The sequence below is a fragment of the Tenrec ecaudatus genome, chromosome 8 (genome assembly GCF_050624435.1).
Source record: "Tenrec ecaudatus isolate mTenEca1 chromosome 8, mTenEca1.hap1, whole genome shotgun sequence".
Taxonomy (NCBI): Eukaryota; Metazoa; Chordata; class Mammalia; order Afrosoricida; family Tenrecidae; genus Tenrec; species Tenrec ecaudatus.
In genome coordinates, this window is record NC_134537.1 from 162571422 (window position 1) to 162585191 (window position 13770).

General features: G+C 50.0%; 1 pseudogene; it reads left to right on the forward strand.

The window, feature by feature from the left end:
* The first annotated feature begins 12595 nt into the window (after positions 1-12595).
* LOC142455584 (aspartyl aminopeptidase pseudogene) lies at positions 12596-13278 on the forward strand (annotated as a pseudogene).
* Positions 13279-13770: the final 492 nt, after the last annotated feature.

Genomic DNA, 13770 nt, shown 5'->3' on the forward strand with positions numbered 1-13770 from the left:
GGCTGTCCTGGCCGGTAAGACCTGAACACAAGAACACCCACGTTCCGGTTTACTGACCTTTGCCTGTGGGCGCCGGCAAAGGCAATAGAGCCGAATGTTAGCAATCCTGCTTCTTGCTGCAAGTCAGTGGATGGGAAACAAGCCCCACACAAGTGAAACCAATAACAGCCCTTGACCAGGGAGGCCTGGGCCAAGGAGACCACTGGGAGCCCTGGCAGGGGGCTGTGCGCATGACGCCGAGACCACATCCAGCTAGACGTGGGTGAAGTAGAGCCCATCGCAGCAGCCCCAGGCCCACTGCTGCAACACAGAGGTCAGGCATGCCTCTACCCTCCATCTTCCCCCTCCCCCACTCTGACACCCGCCATCCACCCACAGCACCCTACTGCTCTGCTGTGTCCAGTCATTTCCTGCAATGGCCACACAAAATTCAGACAATCCTCTCCACTAAGGGGGCTGATTAGGGAAGCTCCCAGCTTCCCACAGCCAAGATCGGGAAACACAAAGGACACTGGTATTGACTCATGTGCTAGGCCAGGATGACTAGAGAAACAAGTCCAGAGATATGTTTTTATATATCCCAGCCCAGTCTAATTCAAGTCCATAAGTCTGATACTCACGCAGCCACATGCAATGATGCAGAATGCAGGAAGCTCACAGGCCGGTGAGTGCAGTCTTGGGGGTCCAGTGGTGTTGGACACATCACAGGGCTCATGCAGGTCTCAGCCCCGTGGCTGGTCAACAGGAAGGGGAAGGCAGAGAGAGAGGGAAGGCTCCCAGGACCCTCCTTATGAGAAGGCCACACCCACCAGGAAACACCATCAGGCTGTGACCTGATTGACAGGCTAGACTCCACCCCTACACTTTCATCGACCAAGTTGGCATGAAATGAGGTACCTACTGCAGCCCATAACACCTTTTCTCAGCCAGCATCCACATCACTCGCTCTGGTCCTCAGCCACTCAGTCATGTGGTCCCGTGGACTCTTCCCTCCACGGGCCCGGAGCCCCACCCACTGCTCCCCTGCCCCATCTCCCAGGGTCTTGCTTCATTCTCTGATCTTCGGTGGTTCCTCCAGCTGCACCCCGCCACTTGAGGCAGAGGGTCCAGAAACATGCTGGCTCTCTTTCCTATGGTCCCAGAAGTTCCCTCCCTTCCTGCTCTGAGCAGGCTCTCTTATCCAGGGCTGTCGTAACCCAGACAGACCAATCCTTTCTTAGTGCTTCACACACCTTATTTACATAGTCCCACCCAATCCGCTGGTGGGCGTTACAGAGACATGGCTAGAAGAGGCCTCTGCAGAGATCTCACTTTACCCTGGAGGTTTGCTCGGATCACCGCCATCACAGCCCTCCCAGTGGGATGCCGCCTGAGCATCTGCCTCCGCCCACAAGCGCCCCAGAGGTCACAGTCAGGGGTCACATCAGCTCACTCCTCCCCAAGGAGCCACATCCAGGATGCAGGGTCCTTGGGAGCAGAGATGGGAAAGGTGATGATTGTGGCAGTTACATCATCTCCTGTCAACTTGAGCCTGTCAATCAGGGTCATAGCCAATAAAGCCTCTGTGTGGACACAGCCTTCTCCTGAGGATTCTGGGAACTCCTGTGTTCCTCCCTGAAGGCAGGACACACACTCTCGGCTTGACATTCCCAATGACAGGCCCCATGGAGCTACGCTGATGGAGTCAGAGCCCTGGAGCTGGAGGAGCCACATGGAGACCCATGCCAGTGCTGAGATGCTTCTACCACCACTGGATCCACAAGATTTTCCACCCACTGGCCTGTGATCTTCCTGCATTTGATGTAATTTCATGTGTTGTGTGAGTCTGAAGAGGAATTTATAGACTGGTACCTGACATATGGGCTATTATCGGATGTATGGACTTAATCAGGATGGCTGGGGTGTTTCTCAATATTCAATTACCCTTGTATATAAATCTCTTTCTTATACACAGATGAGTGTCTATGAATTTGTTTCTCTAGTCTACCCGGACGACCACAGTGATCTACAACTGGCCACTGCCCTCAAGAAACAGCCTTCTCTCCCCTTTTCAAAGAGCCCGCATTTGAGGAAAGGGCTGCCCTGTCTGCCTCAATCCTGAGCCACGCCGGTAGGGTCCGACCTTCCTCTTGTGCTCCCTGGAGTAAAGGCACTGAGCAAAAGGCTGCTGTTGTGACCTGGGAGAGAGAGGAACTAGTTGCGAGAACCATTTGTTCTCAAACCACAATCAGCTCTTGGGACTTCTGGGGAGCACAGATGACAAGTCCTAGACTGCAAGCCGAATGATCGTCGATTCCAACTCACCCAGTGGTGCCTCGGCAGACGGACCTGGAGATCAGCTTCAAGGTCACAGCCTTGAAAGGTGGTGGAGCTCAGTTCTGCTCTGTGCACACGGAGTCGCCATAAACCAAGGTTAACTCGCAGCAACGAGCAGCAGCAGCAGCACCACGGGCCTTCCTCCACCCGCTCGTCAACCGCTGTACGGCGATGGACCGCCGGATACCACAGTCCTGGGCGCTGTCTGGTCTGAGTGCCTGCTAGTGTGGTGGGCCCATCCCTGAGCCCTCCACTAGACGACCTTCGGTCTTGACCCGGAGGTTTACACCAGCTAACTTCACATACCAGCAGGGTCACCGTGGCGGACCAGTCTCGGTGAAGCTTCCAGTCTAAGACAGCCCAGGAAGAAAGTATCTGGCAGTTTACTTCCCCAAGCCAGCAAACGCTAAAATAATCATAATAAAACTCAAGACTATTTTCTTTGAAAAAAAAGAAAGATGAATAGCTAGTGAAAACCTATGGGTCTGTGGTAGCTACATAATCTGATGTGTACTTGAGGACTCAAGAGTGAAGAGGTGGCGTCTAGCCTGTCAATCAGATCATAACCAATGAGGCCTCTGTGTGGGCCTGGCCTTCTCCTGAGGATTCTGGGAACTCCAGTACTCCTCCCTGGAGGCAGGAAACTCTCTCTCTCAGCTCAGTCCCTGCGAGACATTCTTGTTGACAAGGCACATGGAGACAGGCTGATGGTAGCCAGAGCCTCAGAGCTGGAGGAGCCACGTGGAGACACCTGCCAGCACTGAGATGCTTCCACTGCCACTGGAGCCACAAGACTTCCCACCCACTGGCCTGTGATCTTCCTGCATTTGGCATCATTGCATGGGTTTCGTAAGTCTGAAGAGGAATTTATAGATTGATATTGGACAGATGGGCTAATATCGGACTGATGGACTTGATCTGGACTGGGTTGGGATGTTTTCTCAATGTTCAATTGCTCTTGGATAGAAAGCTCTTTCCTATTCACATGAGTCTCCCTGGACTTGTTCCTCTAGTCCACCCGGACTCACACAGGGTCACAACAGAACATTTCCCAGTAGTGCGCTGGCGGATGAGCCCAATAGAGGTGGAATGTGCTCAGCCTACACTCTGGCCACAGCCATGGACTCACAGATCAACGGTCATGAGGACGGTGCAAGATGAGGTAACAACATTTGGTTACATTGTGCAGAAGGGTGACCGGGAGCCAGAGCCAACTCATCAGCAATACCAGGCCTTCCGGCAGCCCCTTTCCAGACCTGATGCTCACACGCTCAGCCCAGTCTTGATTAAAGGTGTTTTGTCATGGCTGTGAGCTCCTGTCAAGTCAGCCCCGGGACTCAGGATGCTGGGAGCTCCATTACCACCCCAGAAACCACAGAGGCAGTTCAACCCCACCCCATAGGGTCACTGTGAGTCAGAATCGAGTCACTAGCAGTGACTTTGCATTTCAGTGCATGCCTGGGGCCTTTCCAAAAATTTGGAAGACCTAATTTTCTAAATCCCCATTTTCATCCAACTAGGCTTGTTAATGTCTAGGTTTGTTAACTGTGAAAGGTGTGTTATCATTATTCCCTTTGTGTAGATGAGGCGATACAGCCTCCAGGAAGCACTGGGGGTTCTGTTACTCCTACTACCCTCTCACCGTGGGATGGTCCAAAGGACGCCGCGTGGAGAAGAGAGAGACGCGTGTGAGACCCTCATCCAGCTCCAACGCCGGTCAGCTTCCCGGCATTCTTGTTTCATCTCCTCTCTGACCTTCCCCCTCCCAATTTTCTGTTTGTTTCTTTCTTTTGCTGGAATGGCTTTAAGTCCATTCAACAGAAATGAATGTCCTTCTATAAACTTCAACCAGTATTAATCCAATGGCCATCACGTACCCAACGTCTTGCAGGCACACGAAGTGTCCAGTCTCAGAGGCAGTGGCGGGATAAAGGTACCTTCTTGTGGTCCCCAGGCTGGAGTAGGTGTCCTACGTGGGGTCAGTCTACAGAACTGATCAGCACTAGTAGAGGCCAGAGAAGGTTCCAAACATCGCCCTATTCTTCTCCCCACCCCCACCCCAGCTTGGCACCAAGAGAGATGCCAGCCTCTACCATGGGCCTGAAGCCCATGAGACTGTTCTGCCTCCACGCCGGGGGTCCTCTTCTCCCACCCACACACAACCCTCATGTGCCCCCCTCTTTCCCACCACTGCTTGGATGGGGAATACGGAAATGAGCCATAAGACACCATTCTGAATGGCAAGGAACTTAGAATCCAGAGCAATGGTGCTCAGTGAATAGCCTCCTGCCCATGGTGGGGTGGGCCAGGGGGCTCCTGGATGGTCCCGCCCTGCTTTACAAGGTCTGCAAGCTCCGCTCCTGCAGTGGAAAGAGGGAAGCTCACCCTCTTCTCCTCAGGTAAACAGCAGGTGATTCATACCGTTCCCACCAGGCCTTTGCCGTCACCATTTCCACTTTCCTTTGAAGAACAGGAATGTGTGTGGGTGGTGGGCTGTTGATCTGAAGTGGTTTCTGATCAAAGTGTGTGAGCAATTCGAGCTAAAACTCCAAAGTCCACGGATTGTTTACATTCGTGGTAAATTAGAGCAGACCCCATGCTATCCCCACGGTGACACGGCCCGCACCCAGCTGTGGTGAGGTTTGGTTTTTCTGAATGGGAGAGATGTTCCAGGAAGCAGGAGGGTCATGGAGCCTTGGGCCCCCTCGCCTGTCTCACAGACTTTAGCTCAAACATACTCGGGGGGGTGGGGGAAACACAGGGTGTGACTCCTTCGCCCCTTACCTGTGGTTGTTATTGGTAGGTGCCCTCCAGTGGGCTCTGCCCCATAGAGACCCTACGCACAATAGACGGAAACACTGCCCGGAGCTGTGCCATCCCCACAATTGTTCCCATGCTTGAGCCCATTGGGGCGGCCACTGTTGGGGGCCTTCTTCTTTCTCATAGTCCCTCTACTTGACCAAGCACACTACCTTTCTCCAGGGACTGGTCTGTCCTGACAACATGTCTTAGGTCGGTGAGAGGCAGTCTCACCACCTTGCCTCTAAGGAGCATTCTGACCACATTACTTCCAGGACAAATTTACCAGTCCATGGTACGTTCAATATTCTCCACCACCACCATACTTCACACACATCAATTCTTCCTCCGTCTCCCTGAGTCAATGTCCAACTTTCATATGTAGATGAGGCAATGGAAAATACCACGGCTTTGGTGGGGCTCACCTTAGTGGGAGCAAGGGAAAAAGACAGAGGCTCGTTGATCCAGCAGGAATAGACATGTAAATGACATATTCTGTGCCATAACGGAATATCATGAAGAGCAAGGTGTGGGGTCCATTAAAGTGAGTACAGTCCCAAATGGAGACCCCAATGAGGACTTGAAAATATTGAAGTGTGTGGGAGACAACTAAAGCAGCGTGTCAGGGGAAATCTGGGGCCTTACGTGCAGAATGGAAGAAAGTGGAAAAGTAACAAGCTAAGATTCACCTTACAAAGTCACAAAATGAACAGCAAAATGAGCCCAAAGAAAGTCATTTTTTTTAAAGAACTAGGAAAACAGAATCAACACCACCTAATTTGGCACCTTGAAGAGACTGAACAAACTAACAAACTCCCGGTGAGACTAATCAAGAAATAAAGGATGCCAATTGCTACCTTGCTACAGACAAACCGCAACTCAACTCCTTCCTACCCCTGTGTCTTTGGCCAAGTTAAGAAACCCCAGTTAGGAGAAAGAACAGTGTCTGGGGTCTGAAAAGCTGGTCTCAAAGCAAGCAGCTATCTAAGTGAGGCCAGAAGCACACCAGCCTGTGTGAACCAATGACGGCAAAAAATCATAAAATCCAATCCAAAGGAAGGCATGCTATGAGAGCCTAACTTGAGAACACCCAGTTTGCAGAAGAACACGGAAGCCCCAAATCCATTTTCAAGGCTCCCACGTGGCTTAAACCTCCAGGGATATGGCTACCCTTGCTATCACATGAAGAGAATTCCAATGTGGATGATGACAGGTGTCGTTTGGTTAACATGTAACGCCTTATCATTTGATCTCCCTTTTGACCCATTTTAGAGTTGTCGCTTTATGTTGACTGCTTTCCTTTGGATGGGGTTTCCGATGTTTTGGCTGGTCCTTGTGGTTGGGTGTTTTGTTTGCTTGCTTCTTGTTTGGGTTTTTGTGGGGGCTTCTGTCTATGACAGCCAGGGCAGATAGACCTACAGAGATCATAACTGAACTGATAATCACCTAGGGGCATGGCCAGGGAGGAGGGGCAGGGGGGCGGGGAAGCTAACGACAACGAGAACAAGAAGAGAAGGTTCTTAATTGACTGTGGGGATGATTGCACAGTCCTCTTAATACAACTAGATGATTAAATGATATGATAGGTGAGTCATATACCACCACATTTATTCTTTAAATAAACCGTTCTACAATGGATTGAATGGTGAACTCCCAAGAGATATGTCCAGTCAGAACCTGTGACAGGAAAAGGGGTCTTTACAGTCAATTCCAACCTATAACAAGCCTATAGGACATAGTAGAACTTCCCCTTTGGGCTCTGAAGCTTTAAATATTTATGGGAGAAGACAGACTCATCTTTCCTCCATGGAGCCACGGGTTGGTTTGAACCACTGACCCTGTGGTTAGCAGCTGGATGCACCCAGTGTTCCATGACAGAACAGAGACAGGAGAGTCTGCGAGGACTTTGCAAACCAAGAAGTGCCCAAAGTTGCCATCAGCCACCAGAAACTCACAGAGAGACAGAAAACCAACTCTCCCTCCGGACTTCTGGAAGGAACCAATCCTGCTAATACCTTGACTTTGTACTTTCAGCCTCCAGAACCAAACCAAGAGACCACATGTCTGTTAGTTTAAACCAGCAGTCCTCAACCTGTGGGTCGCGACCCCTTTGGGAGCCAAACGACCCTTTCACAGGGGCCGCTCAGTTCATAACAGTAGCAAAATGACAGTGATGAAGTAGCAACGAAAATGTTATGGTTGGGGGGCTCCCCACAACACAAGGAACTACATGAAAGCGTCGTGGCATGAGGAAGGGTGAGAACCACTGGTTTAAACCCACCCTCCTTCCCGCACACCCCACCAGTTGGTGGTAGTTTGCTATGACCAGCATAGGAAACAAATACACCTTCTGAGTCTCTTTTCCAATCTGAATAAGTATCTGCTTCATCAGCTAGGGTGAGAATTCGGTGAGATATGCATACCATCACCGGCGCACGGTTGATGTTGTTAGCTGCTGTTGGGACCGGGCCTGCTTCCCAGTAGCCGGGTGAACAATGGGATCAATACTGCCAGGCGCGGTGCCATCCCCCAGGTGGGCCGCACATCAGACTGGTGAACCCCGGGCTGCACTGGCGGGTTTTCAAAGGTAGACCTTCAGGTGTTCTTCTTAGTCCATCTCAGTCTGTAAGCCTGTGGAAACCTCCACTGATCAAAGCCCCTGTGGGGGTGCAAAGTGGAGCACCTCATGACCCTGGAGGTGATGGGGTGGAAGGAGCAAGGGGGTCCAGCTCTAGCTGTTCCAGAGGGAGACCCAGACCCCAAGGGAGGAGATGCCCCTGCAGTTCCAAGCTTCAGAGTGGAATGGAAGGTAACTTCTAAGGAACAGAGTCAAGGATACCCTCCTCCAGAACCCACGAGGCAAGGTGAGGCCAGGCGGCATTCTGTCCTCCGAAAGCGGAGCTGGAGGAAGAGCCGACAACAGCCCATCCCTTCCATCCCTTCCGATGGCAGCTCCGTGAAGCGCAGGGCTGACACTTGAGGCCGCTGCTGAAAACCTGAGTGGGCCTGGCCGTGGGTGAATAATGAATGACCTGGGGTCTGTTTGTAATTGCCGGCTTACAGATTGTTCTCCGGCTTGTTGAAAACCGCTGGTCTAAGCCCATCTATTCTACCCGGAGAAGAGAACAATTAAGCTGTTCACTCGCCAGGCCGGGAAGGTCTTTCTTCCGGGAGCACAGGAAGACATTTCCAACAGAACAAATCTGCTGCGTTCCTCCCAAATGAAGGCATGTCTTTCAAAGGATGGGGGGTGGGTGGGGGTCAAACAACCCTTTCACTGGGGTCACCTGATTCATAACAATAGCAAAATGACAGTGATGAAGTAGCAATGAAAATATTGTTATGGTTGGGGGGGGGGGTGTCACCAGAACATGAGGAACTGTATAAAAGGGTCGCAGCATTAGGAAGGTTGAGAACCACTGGTCTAGTTCCTGAATGCTTCCTCCCCACCCCCACCCCCCACTAGCATGACCCAGTTCTACTTTGCAAATCTGGCTAGATCAGAGAACACACATTGGTACAGATAAGAGCTCTGGACACGTGGAATTCAGGACAGATAAACCCCTCAGGAATAGTAGTGGGAGTAGCGATATCATGAGGGCAGGGGGATGGTTGGAGAGGGGGACCCATCCCAAGGCTGGATATATAGCACACCCCCCTGAAGAAAATGAATGACAGAAATGTGGTCGAAATGAGACAACAGACAGTGTAAGATATGAAATAATAATAACAATATATAATTGATCAAGGATTCACCAGGGTGGGGGAGGGAGGATAAAAAAGAGAAGCTGATACCAAGTGCTCATAGAAAATGTTTTGGAAATTATGATGGCAACATATGTACAACTATGCTTGATACAATCGATGTATGGAATGTTATAAAAGCTTTAAGATGCCCCAGTAAAATTATTTTAAATAATAATAATAAATACTCTGGAAAAAATACTCAAGCTCTACCCTGAAGCACAGCACTGTGAGTGGCAGGCTAATAGCACACCCCTATGCGGAGGACCAGTTTATACAATGCTCATGCCTCATACTTGCACACCAGCCACTGCTGCTGAAGATGAAGAAATGAGGATGGGTGTCAATATCTGCCGTCTAAAACATGCGATTCACATGCATCAACAACCACTGGTGACTGCAATCCTAAATTTGGAAACAGACGTTTCCGTCCCTTTTTCTACAACATCGATGCAGCTATACACATGGGCTGGGGCGCACAGGAATCACCTTGACTGTGTGGTGGAAAGAGCTGGGGGAGAAGCTCAGCATCCGCAGAAGGTCAGGGGCTGTCTGCAGGACAGATCATCAGTCGCTCAAATACAAGCTCAGGTTGAAGCTGAAGAATAAATCAGGCCACGAGAGACCAAATACAACGTTGAGAGTATCCCACCTGAATCTGGCAACCACCCAATAACAGACTTGACAGATCGAACACTCATGACCAAAGACCAGATGAGTTGTGGGATGACGGAGAGCGGTGTACATAAAATTGATTGTGATGCTGATTGTACAATCCCTTTGACCACGATTAGACCATTGACTCATAGGGTGTGTTAATTCTATGTCAATAAAACGATTCAAATAATCGAGAAGGGTGGGAGACAGGACGAGCAGCATGCATGAAGAAAGTATTAAAAAGACGGCAAATGCTTTGAAAATGATTAGGGCAGAGAAAGTACAGATGTGCTTTATACAATTGATGTATGTATATGTATGGATTGTGATAAGAGTTGTATGAGCCCCTAATAAAATGTAAAAAAAAAAAAAGAGAGAGAGATCACACCTAAGCTATCTTTCCACCATTAAAACTACTCTTCTCTACATAAAAAAAAAAAAAAAGATGGCAGAGGGAGAAAAGACCCCAATGTCGGAGGAGGCTCTGAAATTTGCCCCTGGGCGCAGAGTGAGCGATGGAGCAAATGTAAGAAGCGGTGACACCAAGCAGCTGAACGTGTATCCCAGGGAAGCTCCGGAGGACAGTGTATTGGGATGAAGGAGGTCAAGACCTGGAGTCAGGAAGCCAGAAGGACAAATAACCTCAACATTTCTCAAGTTGAAAGAACTAAGGAAGCAGAAAAGTAAAGGCCTTGAGTTGCCATCGTGGAGGATCCTGTAGCAAAATTTGGAACAACACAAACTCAGCTCACAGAGTCCGTTCTCACTCATGGGGACCCGACAGGACAGGGTAGACCTGCCCCTGTGGGTTTCTGAGGCTGTCACTCTTTACAGGATAGAAAGCCTCATCTTTCTCCCACGGAGTGAATGGTGGTTTCAAACTGCCAATCTCACAGATTGCGGCCCAACTCATAACCCACTAAACTCCTAGTGAATAAGGCAGGAAACATCCCCAAATGAAAGGAAGGCACAGAGTCACGGAACCAAAAAGAACCGGTCGACAGTCAACCATTTCGAGCGGTGGCATATGGTGAAGAACTGATGGTACTGAAGGGAAAAGCCCTAGCCGAATTGAAGGCACTGGCAATAAACAAGTGCCAAGGAACTGATGGAAGGCCCGCAGGATGCCCACTGAGATGGCTCGGCAAACGGATGCAGCTCTGAGCGTGCTTCTACATCCATGCCGAGAACTTGGAAGCCAATACCTGGCCAGCTGATGGGAGCGATCCGTATTCATGCCCATTCCAGGGAAAGGTGACCCCACAGAGTGTGGACACTGCTGGGTAATATTGTTGATATAACACACAAGTAAAATGTTGCTAAAGATCATTTGAAAATGGCTTCAGTGGTATATCAATCGACATCTGCCTGAGATCCAAGCTAGATTCAAAAGAGGACGTCCTGTGGGTCCTGGTTTACCACCGAGAAGACCAGAAGATGTTTATGTGCGTTATGGAGAACACTGCTAACAAGGGAACTCAGGAACGCTCCGTTGTGCTCAGGTGGAACCGAAACAGAATGAAGAGACAGCCGTGCAAACACAACAAGGGAATACTGAGTTGTTTGTGCCAGAGTGATATCCTTTCACCCTGCTCATTCGATCTACATGCCGAGCAAATCATTTGGGAATTTGGGGCACATGAAGAAGAACAGCTCATCAGGATTGGAGGAAGACGCGGATAACCTGTGATGTGCAGATGACATGCCCGGCTTGCTGAAAATCAGGATGACTTGCACTTGAGGATGAAGATGAATCACTGTAGGCTTCGGTATGAATTACTCTGACGTAAACACAAATTCTCACAACTGGGCCAATAAGCAATGTCACGGTAAACAGAACATACTGCAGTTGTCAAGGATTTCATTTTGCTTGGATTCATAACTGTGTTCGTCTGGGTACTTTAGAGAAACAAATCCACAGAAACTCATATGTATAAGAGAGAGTTTTATATAAAGGTTAAGTGCACATCAAGAAAACATCCAAACCCAGTGCTGCCCAAGCCCACAAGTCCAGCATTAACCCATAAGTCCGACACCAATCCACAAAGTCCTCCTTCATCTCACAAAACACACACTATGACATCAACTGCAGGAGGAAAGCCAAGTCAGTGAACATGTAAGCATCTCAGGGCTGACAGGGGTCTCCACACGGGTGCTCCAGCACCCAGGGCTGCATCAGAGTAGGTCCATGCAGCTTCTTCTTAGGGCTGTCTTGTAGGAAGTGAGCCTTGCCAGCTGAAGCAGGGAACTGGCTAAGGCAGTTGCACCTTCACAAAGCAAGAGACCCGAGAACTGGAAAGGTGAGGCTCACTGAGTCATTTATCCCTCCGCCCTTCAATTAACGCCATATGTGTTTATCGGTCACAATAAATTAACTACCTCAATAACCAATACCCTGGAAGTAGCAGTCAAGAAACTATGATGTATTGCACTGGGTAAATCTGCAAAAGGTCTCTCCAAAAGGTCAAAAGCACGTCAACTAAGTCCACTTGGAAGAAGCACACGAGCCTGTATGATCCAAGGACTGTAAATAATATCCCCCGACGTCTAAGGAGAGAATGGTCTCAGAGCTTCAGTTGTGAACAACTGGTTTGCAGAAAGCGATGGACGGCCCATTTTCAGGGTCCACACACAGATGAAGACTCTGGTGAGTCCTCTCTGGCCCGAGTCAGGAATGTGAGAAGTCTTGTTATCAGACAGAGAGCTCTGTAGAGATGATTATAGTAGATAGAGTTGGGCTGAGATGCAATGTCTTATTTTATCTCCCTTTTGACCCATTTAAACGTTTTCAGGTTTTTTTTAAAAGAAGCAGCCTCTGGTGAATCCCCTGTGACCACAGACGAGGGATGTGAATAGTCTTGCTACTAGACAGAGAGCATTAGAAAATAGATTATAACACAGAGTTCAGTTACAATTTAACAACTCTTTTGACCTATTTTAAAGTTGTTCTCAGGAGAGTGTGGTGGTCAAGTTCAAGTTCGGAGCTTCGGTTTCATCTGGGTGGGGATAGGGTCCCTCGAGCTTGGATAAAAGGTCAGCGGACTGATTTCCTTTCAGCACCCTGCTCCCATAGGTGGCCATGACCAGCAAACTCCTCAAGTTCTTCAGCTGGGGCCCCTCCCCCTTCCATGTTGTGACTCAGTGCCACAGCCGCCTCCTCAAGGCAGGTTCCATGGACTCAAGGGGACCGACAGCTGGGACATCAAACCTGAGAACAAGTACTTTCTGAGCATCCCTTTGCTGGGGCCACGATGTGCCCAGCAATGGCTTCAGCCTCACTGATGCTCACACGGACAGCCCCTGCCTCCAGGTGAAACGCCAGTCTTGCCTCAGGCAGGTCGGCTTCCACCAGGTGGGTGTGGAGGCCTATGGCAGTGGCACTGGAGAACCTGGTTTGACCGGGACCTGACCTTGGCCGGATGTGTCATTGTCAAGAACCCCACCTCAGGCCGCTGGAGCAGCCAACCTCCGCATCCCACCCCTGGCCATCCACCTGCAGAGGAACATCCACGAGAACTTTGGGCCCAACATGGAGACGCACCTAGTCCCCACTCTGGCCACCGCCACCCAGGAGGAGCTGGAGGAGGTGACACCTGATCCTGGTCCTCTCAACCCTGTGGATGACCAGCAGCACTCTGTCCTTATGTCCCTGCTCTGCGTCCAGCGGGGACTGAGCCCGAGCACATCACGGAGATGGAGCTCTGTCTTGCTTCCATCATCAAGGGGAACAGCGAGCCTCGAATGCCATTTCCGAGCCGCTGATCCGGGAGGTGGCCAACAACATCGAGGTGCCCCTGCAGGACCTCATGGTCCGCAATGACTCCCCTGTGGCGCCACCATTGGACCCATCCTGGCTTCTCGCCTGGGGCTGCGGGTCCTGGACTGGGCAGCCCGCAGTTGGCCATGCACTCCATCCGGGAGACTGTCTGTCCTCTGGTGTGCTCCAAGCCCTCACGCTCTGCAAGGGCTTCCTTGAGCCGCAACCTCCCTGTGGACTGAAGCCTCCTGGGAGCTTCTTTCCCACCCCTTTAGTTCGCAGCTGGAGGATTAAGGTGGACTTTTTCACTCAAAAAAAATAAAATAAAATAAAGTTGTTCTTGTGTTTAAGATATGCTGCTTTCTTTTCAATTGAGTCTTCTCTCTATTTTATTTTGTTGCTGTTGTTAGTGTTTTTGTTTCTCTTGTGTATGTTTTTCAGGATATAAATTTCCAGTGGGATGAATCTATAGAGACAGTAACTGGATTAATGGTTCT